Source organism: Petaurus breviceps, unplaced genomic scaffold (assembly GCF_028583685.1).
Source record: "Petaurus breviceps papuanus isolate PSGF00001 unplaced genomic scaffold, PetGlider_PUasm1.0 90879, whole genome shotgun sequence".
Lineage (NCBI taxonomy): Eukaryota > Metazoa > Chordata > Mammalia > Diprotodontia > Petauridae > Petaurus > Petaurus breviceps.
The window spans coordinates 10,256,670-10,275,875 of record NW_027187368.1 but is presented as its reverse complement, the minus strand read 5'-3'; the positions used below and the strand labels follow the sequence as shown (position 1 = coordinate 10,275,875).

General features: G+C 38.0%; 1 long non-coding RNA gene across 1 annotated transcript; it reads left to right on the top strand.

The window, feature by feature from the left end:
* Positions 1–5,305: 5,305 nt before the first annotated feature.
* LOC138150517 (uncharacterized) lies at positions 5,306–16,814 on the top strand. The gene is made up of 2 exons (XR_011165580.1): positions 5,306–5,537; positions 16,051–16,814. It is a non-coding gene; the product is annotated as an uncharacterized lncRNA (long non-coding RNA).
* Positions 16,815–19,206: the final 2,392 nt, after the last annotated feature.

Sequence of the window (19,206 nt, the reverse complement as noted above, 5' to 3'; positions counted from 1 at the left end):
TCATTTATGACCATTTCCCCTTTTTATTATGTAGTCAAGATTTTTTTTTAATTTTGGAAAATAAACTCCCCACTCTCCTTGAAGTGACCCATTGTGAAACACCTTTTGCACCTAGCTGAAACTTCCAAAAGAGGGTTGTGTATTGACTGTAAAGAAGATTGACAAAGTATGGCTTGCAGGTCAAATTCAGCATGCCACTCATTTTTGTAGCCTACAAGATAAGAATTTAGTTTTTATATTTTAAAATTAAGTTCTATTATATTTAGAATTGTAAATACTGTCTTAGTTAATACAGAGGACAGGTTGGATTTATCTCTGGCTATAGTTTGTTTATGCCAGAGCTAAAGCATTCCCATGCCATTTTTAGGACCTGAATGCCAGCTCTCCCCTAACTTTTGCCCTCCCTTCCCAATATTCTAGTCTCCTAAAGTCCATTCTACATCGTGTGAGAGAATGAAAAAAAAAACCCAATCCATAATCTCTTCTCTTCTTGAGTCACAAGCAGGCAGACCTATCTTATGGGAGCTACAGAGACAATTTATCACTCAGGCATCTTGTGGAAAGTCTCCCAGAAAGGAATATAGAAGTAGTCTAGTCTAATACCTTTAAGATCAATATGTGCCATTTTGTATAGTTTGAAACATTTAAATATCTAGAAATAGACACTTCAACGAATTTATCCATTTTCTCAAGGATATTTGAGGAGTAGCCAGCCTATGTGTCTCATTCCCCATTAGTTCTTAGCTCAGCATTTATATATCCCAAGCTTTCTACCTTTAATCCTTTCCTTCCCTTGCCCTCTCTGCCCTCTCTCTCTCCCCCACCCCCATGGAATAAGCACTCATCCATTTCCCATAGTGTAAACACAAGTCCCATACAGAAAATGGAATGTCATAATTCACTTTATCATGACCATTACCTTGTATTTTGATGAGAATCCCTCTAGGTTTTAAATCAATACCTTCTGTCATCTCACTAAACTATATTGCTCCAACACAGACCAGGAGAAAAGAGAGACCTGAAGCTTGGGACTCAGTTCAGTGCTTCAAGAATAGGTTTGTATTTTATAAGCCAGCAAGTCACAAAGGAGCAGCTAGATGGTTCAGTGGATAAAGTACTGAGCCTGGAGTCAGGAAGATCTGAGTTAAAATCCAGCCTCAGATACTTACTAGCTGTGTGACTTTGGGCAAGGCACTTGAACTCTCTATTTGCCTAGGAGGCAGTCGGATGACTTGCTGGATAGAGATTTAGGTCTGGAATCAGGAAGACCTGAGTTCAAATCTGACCTCAGATACTCACTAGCTGTGTGACCCTGGGCAAGTTGTTTAATCTGTCTACCTTAATCCACTGGAGTAAGGAGTGGCAAACCACTCCAGTATCTTTGACAAGAAAATTCCATGAAAAATATGAGCCATGGGTCATGAAAAGTCATACAAGACTGAACAACAACAATGGCAAGTCACTTTACCTTGAAGGGTTTGATTACTGCTCAGAGAGCTTGGAAAATGCTCTAGGATAGGGATTCGTAACTTTTTTTGTCATGAACCATTTTGGCAATTTGGGAAAGCTTATGGACCCCTGTATATTATTGCCTGCATTTCTATTTATTAAAGGAAATTTAAGTTAAATTTCAATTAGAGGTTGGTGATAATAAAGATGTAATTTATTCCTATCTAACTTCACAGATCCTGAAATCTAACCATTAAACTTTACCCCAGGTTAAGAGCCCCTAGCATGCTTTATAGGTCCTGGATCAATTATCTCATCTCTTTGAGCAGCTATGTGATCAAAATGTTAGGGAATTAACATATATTCAAATATGATTTTCCTAGTAAGTCTTTAATTGGTCAGTTGTTAATCACACAATTTGACTGTCAAATAAGGGCTTATATATCCTCCCTTTTCAGTTCTAATTTTATTGTAATTTTAAGATTTTTTCTTTTTAATAATGGAAATATGATTTAGTTTTCATTGTGCTAAGCCTTCTTAATTTTTTCCCTTCTTTATATTTCTGAATTATATTTGAAGAAGGACTTTGGGAGTTTTTTTTAATGGATAAATACAATGGGCTAATAGGAAAGATTTGACTCATCTGTGTAAAAAAGACAAAGAGTAGAGAGCCTTGGAGGAAATTTGAAATGGGTGCAAGTAGAGGAACACCAGGGCAGGGCAAAGTTGTGGAAAAATAAATTAAATATACAGGTAAGAAAAAACATTAAGGAAATATGTCTTCATGCCCTAAAAAACTTCCATAAAAACACAGTTCTAGTCCATTTAGACTTAGCCAGTCAAATTCTCCGTTACAACTAAAGGAATAAAGGTCTTTATGAAGAAAGGGAAGACAAATGATTAACAGAGGCCCATCTAATGTAAGTAGTGGTCTGTAAAAGGTGGTAGGCAGGGGTGATGGGGGGAAGGAGGCTGTATCTCTCCTGATAATGTAGATGGAAAGACATTCCTGATTTTTCCTCAGCATAAAAAGATAACAATTTTTTGTCATGACTGTCTTGGATGCATGAAGAATTATCAGCATTTTAGCCTTCCTGAAATGTAATAGCAATATACTTTTTTTTTACCTCCTCACTGGGAGGTAAGGGCAATAAGTATTCCATTCAATCTTGAATTTAAACTATGTAAATACTGCAGCATGTTGGGTCAGAGGGTTGGAAGGAGAATTAATGTGAAGAAAAGAACATTGCCTGGAGAGTCATGAAACCTGTGTTCTAGTCCCTGTTCTCCACCACTAATTAGCTGTGAGACATTAGACAATTCACTTCAACTATCTGAGCTTTAGTTTTCTCATTTTCAACATTAGGTGAAGCAGAACTAAGAATTATGGCATGTTGAACCTAGAAGAACCTTAAAAACCTTCTATTCCTTAGAGTTCTTACCCTTTTATATGTCATGGAAGCCTTAGGCAGGGAGATGAAAACTCTGAACCCCTTCTGAGAATAATGTTCTTAAACGCATAAAATAAAATTCATAGGATGACAAAAGAACCTGATTATATATAAATATAGTAAACAAAATATTAGCAAAAAACAGTCATAAGCTCCAGGTTTAATGTCCCTGATTTGCTCCAACTATTTTGATGAAAATAAGGTCTATGGAAATGGGTCTTTCCTAAAATAACACAGATAATAAATAGTAGAAACCCAGAAGCCTGAAACCCAGATTAAGGACACTAAATCCTTTGCTTTCTCAGTTAAATTGTGCTTCTCAACACAGTTGAGAATAGTTCAATATGCTAAATAGTTCTCATATACTAGACTTTTGTGCTATGTAACCTGCTAATATTGGAACTTGACAAAACTATGATTTGTAAGTACCCTTAATAGAACATAGAAATAAGACATTAATGGAAATTTTTAACTACCTTAAAAGCACAGTGAAAATCTAATATTTTAAGACATGCTCCCATAGACTTAGTCTACAAAATGGTAAACATTCTGTTAAAAATCTGAAAAATTTTAAACAACTATCTAGAATAGTTTAGATTTTATGGGGGAAAAAAATCCTGATCATTTGACTGAACTTCTCAGACCATAGTTGATCTTTGATTCATAAATTCACACAATCTGAAGGTTAGAAGGGCTCTTAGAACATAATGTGAGCTCTAGAAGGGACCTTATCTGCAGCATATTAGAGTGGAGAGGGACAAAGCTGGGATGAACATTTTTTGAGGTCACATCACAGAAGAAGAAACAGATCCAAAAGGGGGATTTGCTTACTGTCTCACAGTTTAGCAAAGTTTGGATTAGAATTCCATCATTGAAAAAGAAAGCCTTGGGAGAAATGTCTTATCTCTTCTATCATTACCACAGACAACAGTTATAGGCCATGGTTAATGTATAAAGGAAACAAAACCAAAACGTGGCAAGTGAAGAGGCCTTACTCGGGGTGCATGTGTATAAAACAGAGTGAAATGTTTTCCAGGAGAGTTACAAATGTTGGTTTACATTTTTCAGCTTCAGGAACTCTTTCCATAGTTTGGAGACTATTCTAAACCATCTGTCTGACTTTTAATGTAATTACAACTTTGAATTCCTGAACTTAGTATCATCATTCCCCTTTATCTGGTAATGTTTTGAATTAGATTAACATAAGAGAAGCAGGTGCCTGTTGTCATAATTTTTCCAGCATTCTTGGAATCTCCTCCCCTTTTTCTAGACAAGTATTACCCCCAAACTCTCTGCTACTAATTCATCATGCCATCTTGTCACTCCCCAGTCTGAGACTTAGTTTCCTTCTCTATAAAATAAGTGCTTAGACTTCATGCTACTTCAGGTCCTCTCCTACACTAAAACTCTATGTATGTCCTAAGGTCCCTTACAGCATTGATGTTCTGTATCCTAAAGTCTCTTCTGTCTCTAACATTCTGTGTTCTCAGATCCCTCTGAGTTTTAATAGTCTCAGTTCTAACATTCTACATTCTAAGGGTCTCTTTAAGTACTCTAATGTCTTCTATTCTGTTTTCTAATATTACACTTGTCTTTAGATAAAGCTGACTTAGGTGTGAAGTCATTTTTTAATTTAAAAATTTTAATGAATTTTAAATTAATTTTATTTATTTAAATTATTTTTTTAAGTGCCTATTGAAAGTCTTTTGTTTACAATCACTAAACACATTGGCACTACCTATGTGCTTTTAGGAAGGGGGGGACATCAGTTAGGTGAGCAGTGAATAGAACTCTGGCCCTTGAGTCAGCAGCAAGATTTGAGTTCAAATCTGGCGTCAGAAACTTACTAGCATTGTGACCCTAGGGAATTCACTTAACTGCTGTCTGCCTCAGTTTTCCCAACTGTAAAATGGGGGCAATATCACCACTTACCTAGCAGGGCTGTTGTGAAGATCAAATGAGATATTTGGAAAGTGCTTAGCACAATTCCTGGCACATAGTATGCACTTAATGAAATTCATTACCTCCCTAAGCCATTTATCCCACCCAGTTCTGCAGAACTTAGAAATCTGGGTGAGTTTTTAGCTTTGAAGAGTCCTTTTATCCAACCTCCCGAACGTATGCTCACTTGAATTTCTTGGCCTCTGTTCTGCTGCTGACATTGGGGCTAGTGCTGACTTTTTTTTTAAGTTACAGTTTGTCTTTTATGCTGAGAAATGCAGGGGGAGTGAAGGGATTATCTCAATTGCCACAAACATGGGCTTGTGCAACATATGTAGAAAACTATGTGAGGCACTTGGAGTCCTCAGGGAGATGTACTATTCATTTGATCTTCCCTTCCAAACTGAGGAACATGTGTTAGCTGAGGCCAGGGGGAAGAGATGCTTCCTGTACAGCCTTTCCATAGTCTCTCCCAGAGGGCTCATGACCAACTTCAGGAACACTCTGCCTCCCTGAACCACAGGCTGCCCAGCTCTGAGAATCCAACAGATAGCTCTCTTGGGGGAAGAGTGACTAAAACTTCCGCCATTTTTAACAGGATTGAAATACCCTCCACAGTCTGCCATCACCCTACCTCTCCAATGCATATTATCACTCTCTGTACACTCACCTTCAACCAAATTTCTTCACTACCAGGTAAGGAAATACCCTATACTAGTGAAAATAAGTCTGTACTTTTCCCATAACTTAGGGTGTCAGAGAAGTGCCTCAGACACTTAGAGGACTTGCCCAGGATCCCTAAATGGCAAAAGCGGGACTTGAACCCAGAACTTGAATCCTAGCTTCAAAGACAACTCGTAGATGCAGCCTAGGTCATGTTGTCTATTGGTATAGAATGTAGTATATGACACAGTATATCCTAGGGAGTATTATTGTTTTATCACTTACTAGACTAATAGTGAGTGCTTAATAAATGCTTGTTGACTGACTATACTATAAACTTCATAAGGACAGGGAACATAATTCATCCAAATTCTAGCTTCTCTAGCACTTTGCACAGTGCTCTGCACACAGAAAGTTTTTAATACCCAATTAGTGACTGAGTAAATGAAAAGAACAAGCGTTTTCCGAAGAACTTTTAAGGCTTGCGAAGAAAGCAGACATATATCCTGACCAATATTCTGCCTGGATCCTCCTTTCCAACTGCCACAAACATAGAGAGGGGCCTTGCCCTCCCCCCCATCACAATCAATGTTATTTATATAAACGTAGACTCTGAGCCACAGGTGAAGAATTGGTCTCATTTTGAGGTTATTAATATACACAAAGTGTTATTTACTATGGCCATCTGAAAGAGCTCCCTCTCACTGACTTTCCTCCATCCTAAGGTGGAATACGTTTCCCTAGAAGATTGCACCCAGGTTTTGTGTGGTGTCTTTGATGTACTGGGGCCTGTGCCTTTAATTCAATCCCTAAGGCCTTAGGAAAGCCCAGTCCAAGCTCAGTGGGAAGTGAATGGAGAGGGAGGAATGTGAGCTGGGGAGAAACACACACCACACTGTTTTCTTTCTGGGAGACTTCGTCAAGACTAGAGTTCCAGTGACCTCACCTTCTAGCAATGCCAGTTTGTTTGCACTAAATCAAAGTCGATTTGTGGTGGTGGCTGAAATACTTGGAGACCCAGCATGTTCACAGCTTCTGATCCACAAAGTGAATTCTGGCCTTTCTCATTCCCACTGAGGAGCATGGCCTGAGAGGAGACTAGGGATAGGTAAGGTGGGCAACAGCCCAGGGCAAAGCACTCAGGACACAGCAAGGTGATGTGGTCTAGTACAAATGGAACTGGCCTTAAAGTCAGGAGGCCTGGGTTCAAGACTGGTCATTAATTGTATTGTCTTTGTCAACTCAGTCTCGGGGAGCTTTAGTTTACTGGGGTATCGAATGAAATCATTGATATAAAATTGGGTACAACTACAGTAAGTGCAACTGGTACTCTGTGCCAAGGTGGCAAAAGTGGGATGGCGCTTACAGAATCTGGTACCCTTTCAGTAAGCAGAAGCAACAGAATTGAAATAGTTATTAAAAATAATTAAGATAGGAAGCTATCCAACAGCAGCTTTTATTCCCCCAGATACACACTTTGAGGCTTAATCCTTTCTGTTCTGATGCTGCCCTACTCTTTTTCCTAGCTGCAGTTGTCTCTAGGAGCAACCATTATGACCTAGGGAGGGTCTCTGAGGAGTGGGAGTCCCAGATTTTCTCCCTGTACAGGGGCGGGTCTAAACTTTCTCTGTGAGGTCTTCCTTTCTGAAAAGCCCCTGTTCCTCATCCTCCCCAAGTGTCTCAACTGAATATTTCTTTAAAAGTTAATTTGAGGATACCTTTTTTCTACTCACCTTGGGAACATTTCAGGGTGCTTGCCCAAGTATCAGCTGCTTATAGTTCTGTTTAAGGGCCTTATAGTTCAAAATTCCTTCTCCGGGTGATTATGACTGACACACCCAGGTACATTAGGACAAATGAGTTCTTTACCCTCACTTTACGTCAACTAGCTTTCAGGATATCATGGTAGGGATGGGAAGTGGCATTTAATCTGTATTTCTCCATTTTTAAGCTGCTTCTTACATTAAGTATCCAGAAGTGATTAAATGAAATGATGCCCTTTGACAAGTTATTAATCTCAAGTTTACCTCCCATCTACAAAAGAGAGGGGGTGGAGATAAAGATGAAGCTTATTTATGGTATCCCTCGGCTTATAAATCTAAGAAAATGAGACCACTCATTTTTCTAGTAGGTACACAATATATGCATTGTGGGACATTCAGGACTGCAGCTAACGAATTTCACATCCTGGGACATGAAGAAGGATACAGAAGCCTCCTTTGGCACCAAACATTTTGATAAATGCTTCACATTTTATGAGCCAAAGTGATCAGTGAGTGAGATTTATTTGGTAATGATGCTGGGAGGGCCTCAAACAACAATCTATAAGTACATTGCTAAAAGGGACAAGAAGTGCCTTCAAAAGGAAACTGACAGAGGGCTTGGCATATATCACCAGAATGGTCTACAAGAGCAGAGCCATCAGCATGTACCAATTTAAACAGTTCGTGACTGGGAGAAACACTGCTTAACAAGGGTAAGAGCTTAGATAGATGGAAAAAAAGAGAAGGCCATTTTCAGCTAAAATTAAAGTGAAAAAACAAAAGCAACAACAATGGGGGTGGGGTGGGGATGAAGGTGAAAAGTGCTTAGGAAAAGCCTTCTGAGCAATGAAAACACAGAGCTTCCTAAAACAAGTAAATGAATCACAACAACAAAATCTGTTTTCTGAGGGAACGGAAGGAAAACATCTTGTTAGAGCGCCTTTTGGGCACAGATGGCTAGAAAACAGCAAACATCCCTACATATTTTTAAAACATGTCCATGCCGTCCCAGCAGGGGTGGGGTGTGGTCTGTCAATGGTGGAAAATGAATTTCACAGGTATAACAGATAGGTGACCCCTGGCATTGTGTGTGTGAGTTCTGTTTGGTCACAGCAGAGGCCCAGCGGAAATTTCAAAAGCAAACATTTATTTTGCTGACAAATGTTTCCAAGTAGAAGGAAGCATTTGTTACAGCAGTTGCCGTGCAACAAAATGTTTACTCTTCACACATAGGGGTAAAGCCAAATGTACCTGAAAACATCACCAGTGATGGGATGTTGCATCCATCCCTGAAGTGTGACAGTTGGCCTGATTTATCCTGGGGTGACCCCATGGGTACAGGGGCTCCATGGTGGTAGGTGTTTGGAAAACATTTAAGCATTTAAGACAGCAAGAATGTCCAGAAGAACTTGATTTGAAAAACAAATAAACAAACACTTGAAAATGGTTGTTGATCTAGGAATGTTGAGAGCATCACTGGAGAGAACTTTGCAAATCTCCCATCCAGGTGGATGAATTTTGAAATATCTTAAAGATGAAATGAATGAGAGAGAGAGGAAAGATATCCATTATGACCTCATTAATTAATTTAAAAAAAAACAAACAACAAACGTATTCAATGTCTAAAGAATCCAGGAGCCTGCATTAGTCACTGTGGAATATTTGAAGAATTAGTCACAGTTCATATCCTCAAGAAATTTGTGCTCAGGTATTGAAGGTGGGGTGGATTTTGTGTGTGTGTGTGTGTGTGTGTGTGTGTGAAACATTTACTTAATAACTATAATATAAATCAGAATGTGAAAAGGAGACATCATGATAATGAAACAGGTTCAAATCTTGCCTCTGATGCTTATCACAATACTGTGTGACCTTAATCAAATTACTTAGCCTTTTGGGGTTTCAGTTTCCTCAACTGTAAAATTAAGTGGTTGGTCTAGAAGGCCTTTAGAATTACTTCCATCTCTAGATCTATGCTTTTATAAAAAGAGAACAATGAGAACTCTGACAAGTGAGAGGTCACAGAATCAAAGAACCTTAGGCTTGTGCTTAAAAGTTTTCAAGTGGCCCCAGTCTGAATCACTTCTATATTCCTTCTGACAAGTGGTCATGAGTCTCCATTTCAATCTGGCCCTCTGTAAAGTCCACCTATCATTTCTAGTCCTGTCCTTTGTGACCAAACAGAACAAGATTCTTGCTTCCTTGCAAGAGCCCTTCAAATGCTTAAAGATATATCATGGGACCTCCAACTCCTCTTTCATTCAAGCCAAACATCCTAATTCTTTCTAGCTCCCTCTTTATCACAAAACAAATTAAAATAAGAATATAAGAAAAAAGAACATAATGAGATCATCAAATACTTGAACAAAATACAGATAAATTATATTTAGCACATGATGGGAAAAGACATATAGGGGAAGGTCATGGAATGATAAGATTTAGATCTAAAAGGGAACTAAGATGTCATCCTTTATTTTACAGGTCATTGATGCCTAAAGGAATGTTGTGATTTGCTCAATGTCACATAAGTAGCCTAGCCGAGCCAGAATCTAAACCTGATTCCAGATCTAGCACTCTTTGCACTATGTTGGCTATGGCAAAGGGCAATATTTAGTCATGCCAAGCTTCTCCCAGAAAAAAGGTTCATCTCTTTACTACCAATATTCTTCCAGTGATGTTATATGGTTGTGAGTCATGAAACACTACAGCCTTAAAAAAATATAGTCAAGGATAAGTGTCTCCCAAGAACCATGATGACATACATGGGACTGAGCAGGCTAAAACACACAGCAAATAAGAAAGTGACAAAGAAGAAACTATGTAAAGGATGCCATCCAAAAAAATGTAATTTCAAAAAGAAAGGACTGACAACTTGATAAGAACAAGTGGTATCTGATAGTCTTTCTGTTCTATTGGGCTTCTGGCAAACTCAAGAGATGATGAGGAACGTCTAAAGCAACCAGAACATTGAATAGACCCCACTGTGTAGAACTCTTGGGAGGACATGAATGAGAGTCTTACTAGAAGTACAGGGAAGGATGGGTTCCAATCTGTATCAATAAGAAGAATATGCACATCTATGGAATCTCAAATCTAATGGAGAATTAGCATATTCTACAGACCATATTAAGACATAATCATAAGAAATGTCCTATATGTTGAGAATGATCTAAAAAGAAGACAAATAAAAGTTTTATATAATTATCAGTTTGGATGACCGGCTGTCTGTCTCATCCAGGCCTAAAGTATAGTGGCCATTAATAGCCCCCATCTCCAACCCCCACTCCACTCTTGATAGGTAGCTTTAACCAGCTCTGTTTTTCCAACTTGGGATGGTTTTCTTCTCCTCAGATAACTTGGTTGACAGTCTCTCCAGGGGTTTTCCATTTTAATGCTGTAAATGATGGAGAAGTCCAAACAATTTTAGCCCTATTATAGCTCAGAACTCCCAAATCCTCCCAATAGCAGTGTTTACAGGCATGTGCTACCATTCCAGTATTCTAAATCACCCTGCCCTCAAAAGGTGTGGAACAAAGATCACCAGGGATAACCTAGCCAGAATAAAGGTCAAACTCAACTTCACTGGGGTACACTAACAAAGTTATTATTGCAAATGACAGTGTTCCATATCCCCTGCCTCTTCTAGTGAGATATGTGTTGATAAGTATTACAGTATTTCTGAGATACCTAGTATAAGGCTGGAAATGGAATAACAATGGTAAATTGCCAGGTTTGACACTCTTATTTCCACTCACTGGGATAAAGAAAGAGAGGCATGTCGGAATGTCATTTGAAAATTCAAACCAGAGTGCCCACACCTGCGTGCATACACACACATACATACACAGAGAGATAGAAAGAGAGAGAGTGAGAAAAGAGGGAGGGAAAGAGGGTGAGAAAGACAGGAAAAGAAAAAGAGGGGAAGGAGAGAGAGAGAAGAAAAGAGAGATTAATATAAGAATAATCCTTCCGAAGTAAAACAAAATAAGTATGATCCTTACACATTTGCTCAACTTCTCAGCAACTTAGATAAAGTAAAACCTCATTAATTTTAAATTTCTGATCATTTGGACAAGGAATAAGTTGAAGTTTACCTTTGCTTTATCAGAGAAAGGGAATTCAGAAAGCAAATTAGCAGTGCAAACAAAATGGCAAAACGGAAAATGGAAGCACCTTGAACAAGCACACGTCTTTTTTCAAGTAGAATTCAAGAAGAATTTTCTTGCCAGGAGTTGATAGGACAGTTACGGTAATTCTTTTCTATTCATTAAAATAGATTTCCAAGGGGCTCCCTTCTAAGAAAGTATCATTAGATAAACTTATGAGATGTTTTTGAAAATTATAATATTAGATTTATTTTAAAATATGTGATTTGGATTTTATTTTACTATCTCCAAGTTTTTCCCCCACAGCTGAGGTTCAAGATTGCAAATGTATTAAGAAAGAGGGAAAGGACTTGCTTTTCTTTAACTTTCGGGAAAGTCTGCGATTCAAGTTACCTTTAGGATGTAGTTCATCATTTTGATGCAAGTGGGTTCCTCTTAACCACGTAATCCAAAAGGATTGATGCTAACCACCATCTCCTCCCCTATCCAATAAGCAAAAGAGTTTATAAGACTCTCAAGGGTAGGACCTCCCTTCCAGCATTAATTTTAGGGGTAGGTAATATGATTTAATACACCCCAGCAAGATCTATTTACCTTCCAATGCAGAACATCCCCTGTACATTCGGATAGTCATAGGATAATAGACCCCATATACAAAGATTTACAAGGTACTTTACATCTATGATCTCATTTGTGACTCATCACTGCCCTGAGATATATGTACTACTGGTGATTTGCTTATTTTACAGAAGACCAAACTGAGACTCAGAGTTTAGGGGCAGGATCATGGTTACAATCGGGGCCTAGGAGAGGCAGGACTCAAATCAAAGTCTTCCTGTCTCCAAGCCTAATACTCCAACCACGCCTCTCTCAATCATAAGAATTCGAATCAGAAGAAAACTGTACAAGGCCATATATTTAGTCTTGTATTTTTGAAAGTTATCCTTATGCTTCATATAAAAATATGAGGTCAGATTTTCCCTAGGCTCTGTAGATAGTTGAAGAAAGACAATTATTTTCCATCTAGTGTAAGGGATAGAATTTTGGAATCAGGAAGAACTGGATTCAAATTTCAAGTCAAATACTTGTTATCTGCCTGGCCAAGTCACTTCATTTCTCTAAGCCTTAGTTTCTTCCTTTGTTAAAAGACAATAATAAGAACATCTACTTTATCAGGTTGTTGTGAAAATCAAATGAGATGTTGTTTGCATGATGCTTTGTACTCTTTAAAGCATTATATAAATGTGAGCTCTTATTATGGTTATTATTATTCCTTTTTCATTGATCCCTAAAATGGAAATTTCACAAATGTTTTTGATTCCTTTAATAAAGGGTCTCTTAAGAACAATTTAAATAATAACAACAGTTTGGTAAAGACAAATAACTTTGAAAGATTTTGAAACTCTAAATAACACAACGACCAAAGGACTCATGATAAAACTACTTGCCTCTAGATAAGACAGTTGATGTACACAATATAGTTTGAGACATTTTTGCCCTTTTGGGGGGTGGTGGCATTCCCAATGTAGGAAATTGTTTTGCTTTTTTTTTTATTTTCAGTGAGTTTTGTTTTTCATGCTTTTGCAATAGGCAAAATAGAGAGGTGGGAGAAAAAGAATGCACACCTGAAAATAAAATAAAACTGATTTTTAGAAATAGTTCTTTTTAAAGAATAAAGCAAACTATAATGAATAAAGCAAACTATAAAGAATAATTCATTTTCTTTTTACCTTCAACACATTCTACTTAAACATAGTTCACTGATCTTTAGCTACTCTTGCCTTCAATATCATCTCAACCAATCCCTTCATTTGGCAGCTGAGGAAGCTAAGCTCCAGAGAGGCATGCAGTGACTTCTTCAAAGTCATATAAGTAATAAATCACATAACTGTATTTCAGCCTGAAATATAGGTCCTTTTGTATTGCACTGATGCTTTAACTCCTTTTAATCAGGGAGCCAGCCCCCACTGGGCAAAATGATACCTCAAAATACAGTATTTCCTCAGGGATTGAATGCAAGTTATTGTCATTATAAAGAATTAATGATGGAAAGACATCCTGTCCTGGGAGTGATTATGTTATGTTATGTTATGTTAATTATATTTATATCATACCATATCCTATCATACCATATTATATTATATTGATATATATTCTATTTATATTATATATATGTAATATATAATATATATATATATATACATATCCATACATATGAGAAGCTAGGTGGCACAGTGTATATAGTGCTGGGCCTGAAGTCAGGAAGATATCTTACTCAACTCAAATAAGGCTTCAGACACTTGATAACTGTGTGACTTTGGACAAAACCCTCAACCCTGTTTGCCTTAGTTTCCTCATCTGTAAAATGATCTGGAGAAGGAAATGGAAAACCACTCCAGTGTCTTTGCCAGCAATACCCCAAATGGGGTCACAAAGAGTCATACATGACTGAAACTACTGAACAACAAAATCCACACATATCTATACACACGTTATACAATATGCTATATGCCTATCTATACAACATACACACATATGTGCATATATGATAAGAGTGTGTGTGTAGACACACAAATACATACATGTCGAGGGTGGTGAGTGAGTTTGGTATCTCAGCTTGAGTAAGATGTCCAAAGCGGGGAACTAAGAAATATAGAAATGGTTACAGAGCCCTAACTCAATGCTCATAGGTAGAGGTGATCCAGACTGTTTCTTAAGTATGTCATCCCAGATTCATCAGTGCTAAAGGAGATCTGAGATACAATGGAAATGGACAGCCCTTCCATCAGTGCAGCAAGTAACCTTTTCAGTCCTCCTCATCTTACACATTTCTCATTCATATTTTTTTGCATCTTTAAAAAAAGGTCCAAATCAATGGGCTGAAGGTATTCCTTTGCTTTGTTTCTTTGCTTTTAATATTTCATAGATATTGATTTATCATTATGTTATCCTTTGGTCCTGTTTATGACTTGCCCACCTCCTTGTCCAGGGGAATATGCCCTCAGTCATGTCTTTTATGCTACTTCTCATGCCCCACTTATCTTGGGTAGTTTTGGTGACTAAATAATTGAGAACAATAACTAAATAAGCCTGGCAAGCAGCAGTACACTGACTTGTTTTGAGCAAAATCACCAGCCCCAGCCCCAAGCTGTTCTGCAGAATGTGAAAAGGGCTGAATCTTACACAACATGCACAACCAGGGCTGCTGGGGTGAAGTAACACCAGAGCTCTCTTTGAGTAGACATGAACAAAGCTTTGAGAACAGCCAGTAGGTGGTGCAGTGGCACCACAATTCTGCACTCTCGGCAGTGGCCACACTATGTATTCTGCACTTTGAAGAAGGGTTCCTAGGAATTGTGAAGGGCTGTTGCCTTTCTGTCCATTTTGGATGAACAACTTCTCTGCCTCTACTGCCAAACTTTATTGATTGTTTGAGAAGCACTTGTTCAACTAAAGAGGAAATGGAAAAGCACTCAATAGTCTTCCCACTGGCCCCATGAAGAAGAGCCATTCATTCCTTTATCTAATCATTCATTCATCAGCCATTTGTTAGTCACAAAGAAGAGAGTGTGGTAAAAACAGCACTCAATTTTGGTGCCGAGGGAGTTTGAAACAAAAGCCATATAATCTTGGGCAAGTAATAACATCTTTCTAAGCCTGTTTCCTCACCTGCAAAATGGGAGAACTGATCTTTGTACTATCTCCTTCAAAGAGGTGAAGTCATGAAAGCACTTTTTAAATTTAAAAAAAATGTTCTAAATATAAGTATGAGATACTAAGTATGAGATATTGTATTAGTATGTGGAAGGTGAGGGGAAAGAAGAAGGGAAACCACAAAGATAATTAAGATATGGTCCTGCCCTCATGGCGTTTAAAGTTTACTCACAGTGATACATTTTATTTTTATTCATTTATTTTACTGTTCCAACGTTTGTGTGGGTGGACCCTAATTTTCTTAATAAATAAAATTTCTTAGAAAAGGTGAGGCAGCAAAAATGTCACAGATAAAGCTCTGGATTTGGAGTCAAAGGATCTTAGGTCAAATTTTAACACTGACTTACTGCCTAAGTGACCTTGGAAAAGTCATTCAATTTGTTTCCTTATCTATAAAAAAAAATGGATTAAACTAAATGTCCCTTGGCTGTAAAAACCATGATTTTACTATACTAAATGTGTCTTTTAGTTCTCTCAACTCCCCTTCCATGGCTCTCTTAATTTTTTATCATATTCTTCCTTTTATCCCTATCTAGTAGTCTCCTATTAGCTGAAACCTCTACCCGAGCTTAATCTTCCCCAAAAGAAACCTCTATTACAGTCCACTCTCTTCCCTCTCATATTCTATTCTATATTCCATTCTCCTTGGCTCTTCTTGAAGCTAGTATCAGTACTCAAAACTACTCTGTTATAATTCCTCTTTTACAAAGGAGGAAACTGAATCCAGAAGAATGATTTATCAAAGATTATTACATTGTGACCAAACAGTAGAATGTGGATGAGAGTTCAGATCTTTGCTAGAACTCCCATTTGTATTTTGCTCTTGGACAATGCCTGAACGTAAAAGAATGAATATCATTAAAATAGGAGGCCCCATGACTGGAATCTTCTCTGCCATCCCTGACAACCTCTCTTCTACCCCACCTCTGCCTGTTAAAATGGTTTTGTTTTGTTTTTTTTTTTCAGGGTGGAGCCAAGATCAAAGAGTAAAAGCAGGAACTTACTTGAGCTCATCTCCCAATTACTTCCAATACTTGTAAAAGAGATGGCTCTAAACAAATTTTAGAGCTACAGAAACCACAAAATGAGAGAGTGAAACAAATCTTCCACTGAAGATAGCCTGGCACACCAACAGGAAGGGTCTATAGCATAAGGCTGGGATTGGCATACAGTCCCACGAGGGCTGCATCGGCACAAATCAGGCCAGAGCAGACTTCTGGAGACTGAATCACTGGCAGCTATGGCAGTTTCCAGACTTCTCAACCCACAAACACCAAAGACAAAGTAAAAGGTCAGTGGGTAAACTCTGGGAAGAGAAGAGCACAGTCCGGCCCCTGCCCCCAGAGTGGTGGAGGTAACAGAGGCTGCAGCAGCAGCAGCAGCAGCTGCTACTTCTGGAGCTCCAGGGCCATAGATGGTGGGGGGACCAAGTGGCTGATCAGAAGGCAATTGCAGGAATCTCCTTTCTGGCACTGAGGCAGGATTCTCTTATTTTGCCCTGCTTGGATCTGGGTTGCAGTCTTGGGTGGCGGTCCTGAGGTGAGGAGCAGTGCCGCCATGGCAGAGTTTGTGGCAGCTATGAAGAGGGAGTCCTCCCCTGACAACAGCTGCACAAAGCCCCAGAAATTTGGGACACAGCACCCTCCACTCTGGAAGTAGAGTTCTACCATGGTAAAGAGCTCAAACGTCAAATAATTGGCTGTGAAAATGAGCAAACAGAAGAAAAGAAATCAGGCTATACTACACTTTTTTGATGACAAAGAAGTTCAAAACATAGAACCAAAAGAAGACAAAGTCAAAACTCCAGCATCAAAAGCGTTCAAGAAAAATATGAATTTCGCAGGCGATGGAGGAGCTCAAGAAGGATTTTGAAAACCAAGTAAGAGAAGTAGAGGAAAAACTGGGAAGATAAATGAGAGTGATACAGGAAAATCATGAAAAATGAGTCAACAGCTTGCTAAAGGAGACACAAAAAAAATACTGAAGAAAATAACACCTTAAAAATGGACTAACTCTATTGCCAAATGAAATGCATAAACTCAAATGCCAAAGGAGGTCCAAAAATCCAATAAGGAGAAGAATGCTTTAAAAAGCAGAATTGCCCAGATAGAAAAGGAAGTTCAAAAGCTCACTGAGGAAAAGAATTCCTTCAAAATTAGAATGGAGCAAATGGAAACTAATGACTACATGAGAAATCAAGATATTATAAAACATATTCAAAATAATGAAGAAATAGAAGACAATGTGAAATATCTCATAGGAAAAAAAAAAAAACAAAACACTGACCTGGAAAATAGATCCAAGAGAGATCATTTTAAAAATTTTGGACTACCTGAAAGCCATGATCAAAAAAAGAACCTAGAAATTATTTTTCAAGAAATTATCAAGGAAAACTGCCCCTGATATTCTAGAACCAGCTGGTAAAATAGAAATTAAAAGAATCCACTGATTGCCTCTTGAAAAAGATCCAAAAAAAGAAAACTCCTGGGAATATTATAGCCAAATTCCAGAGTTCCCAGGTCAAGGAGAAAATATTGCAAGTAATCAGGAAGAAACAATTTGAGTATTGCGGAAACACAATCAGGATAGCACAAGATCTAGCAGCTTCTACATTAAGGGATCAAAGGGCTTGGAGTATATTTCAGTGGTCAAAGGAGTTAGTATTAAAACCAAGAATCACCTACCCAGCAAAACTGAGTATAATACTTCAGGGGAAAATATGGATATTTAATGAAATAGAGGACATTCAAGCATTTTTCATGAAAAGACCAGAGCTGAACAGAAATTTTGACTTTCAAATACAAGAACAAATGAAGCATGAAAAGGTAAACAGGAAAGAGAAATCATAAGGAACTTATTAAAGTTGAACTGCTTACATTCCTACATGGAAAGACGATATTTGTAACTCATGAGACTTTTCTCCATATTAGGATAATTGAAGGGAATATGTGTGTTTGTATGCATGTATGTATGTGTATATATATATATATACACATACATATATATATGTATAGGCATGTATATGTGTTTGTATATATGTATACATAGAGAGCACAGGGTGAGTTGAATGTGAAGGGATGATATCTATAAAATTGAGGTAAGAGAGGAATATATTGAGAGAAGGAGAAAGGGAAAGATAGAGTAGAGTAAATTATCTCACATAAAAGAGGCAAGAAAAAGCTGTTACAATGGAGGGAAAGAGAAGGGAGGTGAAGGGGAATGAGTTGACCTTACTCTCTTGGATTTTGCTTAAAGAAGGAATAATATACACACTCAATTGAGTATCTTACCCTTCAGGAAAGTAGGTGGGAAAGGGAAAAGAGGGGGTAATGATAGAAGGAAGAGCAGATTGGGGGAGGAGGTAGTCAAAAGCAAACACTTTTGAAAAAGGACAGTGTCAAAAGAGAAAATCGAATAAATGGGGGGTGGAACAGGACAGAGGGAAATATAGTCTTTCACAATATGACTACTATAGAAATGTTTTGCATGACTACACATGTATAACCTATATTGAATTGCTTTTCTTCTCAGTGGGGGTGGAGGAGGAGGGAAGAAGGGAGAATCTGGAACTCAAAGTTTTAAAAACAAATGCTAAAAAAATTGTTTTTACATGCAATTGGGAAATAAGATATACAGGCAATGGGGTATAGAAATCCATCTTGCCCTACAAGAAAGTAAGAGGAAAAGAGCTAAAGGAAGGGATGGGGGAGATAAAAGAGAGGGCATACTGGGGCAAGGGGTAATCAGTATCCTTGCCATCTTGGGGTGAGGGGTAGGCTTGAGATGGGGATAAAATTTGGAACTCAAAATTTTGTGGAAATGAATGTTGAAAACTACAAATAGATAAATAAACAAATATAAAAAACAAAATAAAATGTTTTCTTTCCCTTGAGGCCCAGCTTAGGTTTTACTTCCTCCAAGAAGCCTTCCCTGATCACTCTCTCCACTCCCCTCTTACTTCTCTACCACCTTTTCCTTTCTCTGAACTTCATCTTTAATATTCATCACAATCTAATTTACATCAGGGTCTAAGTCTTATCTTTCCTCTTCCAATATGAACTCCTTGAAGGGATAGACTGAGTCTCATTCATCTTTGTAACCCTTTACCCTCTAGTACATAGT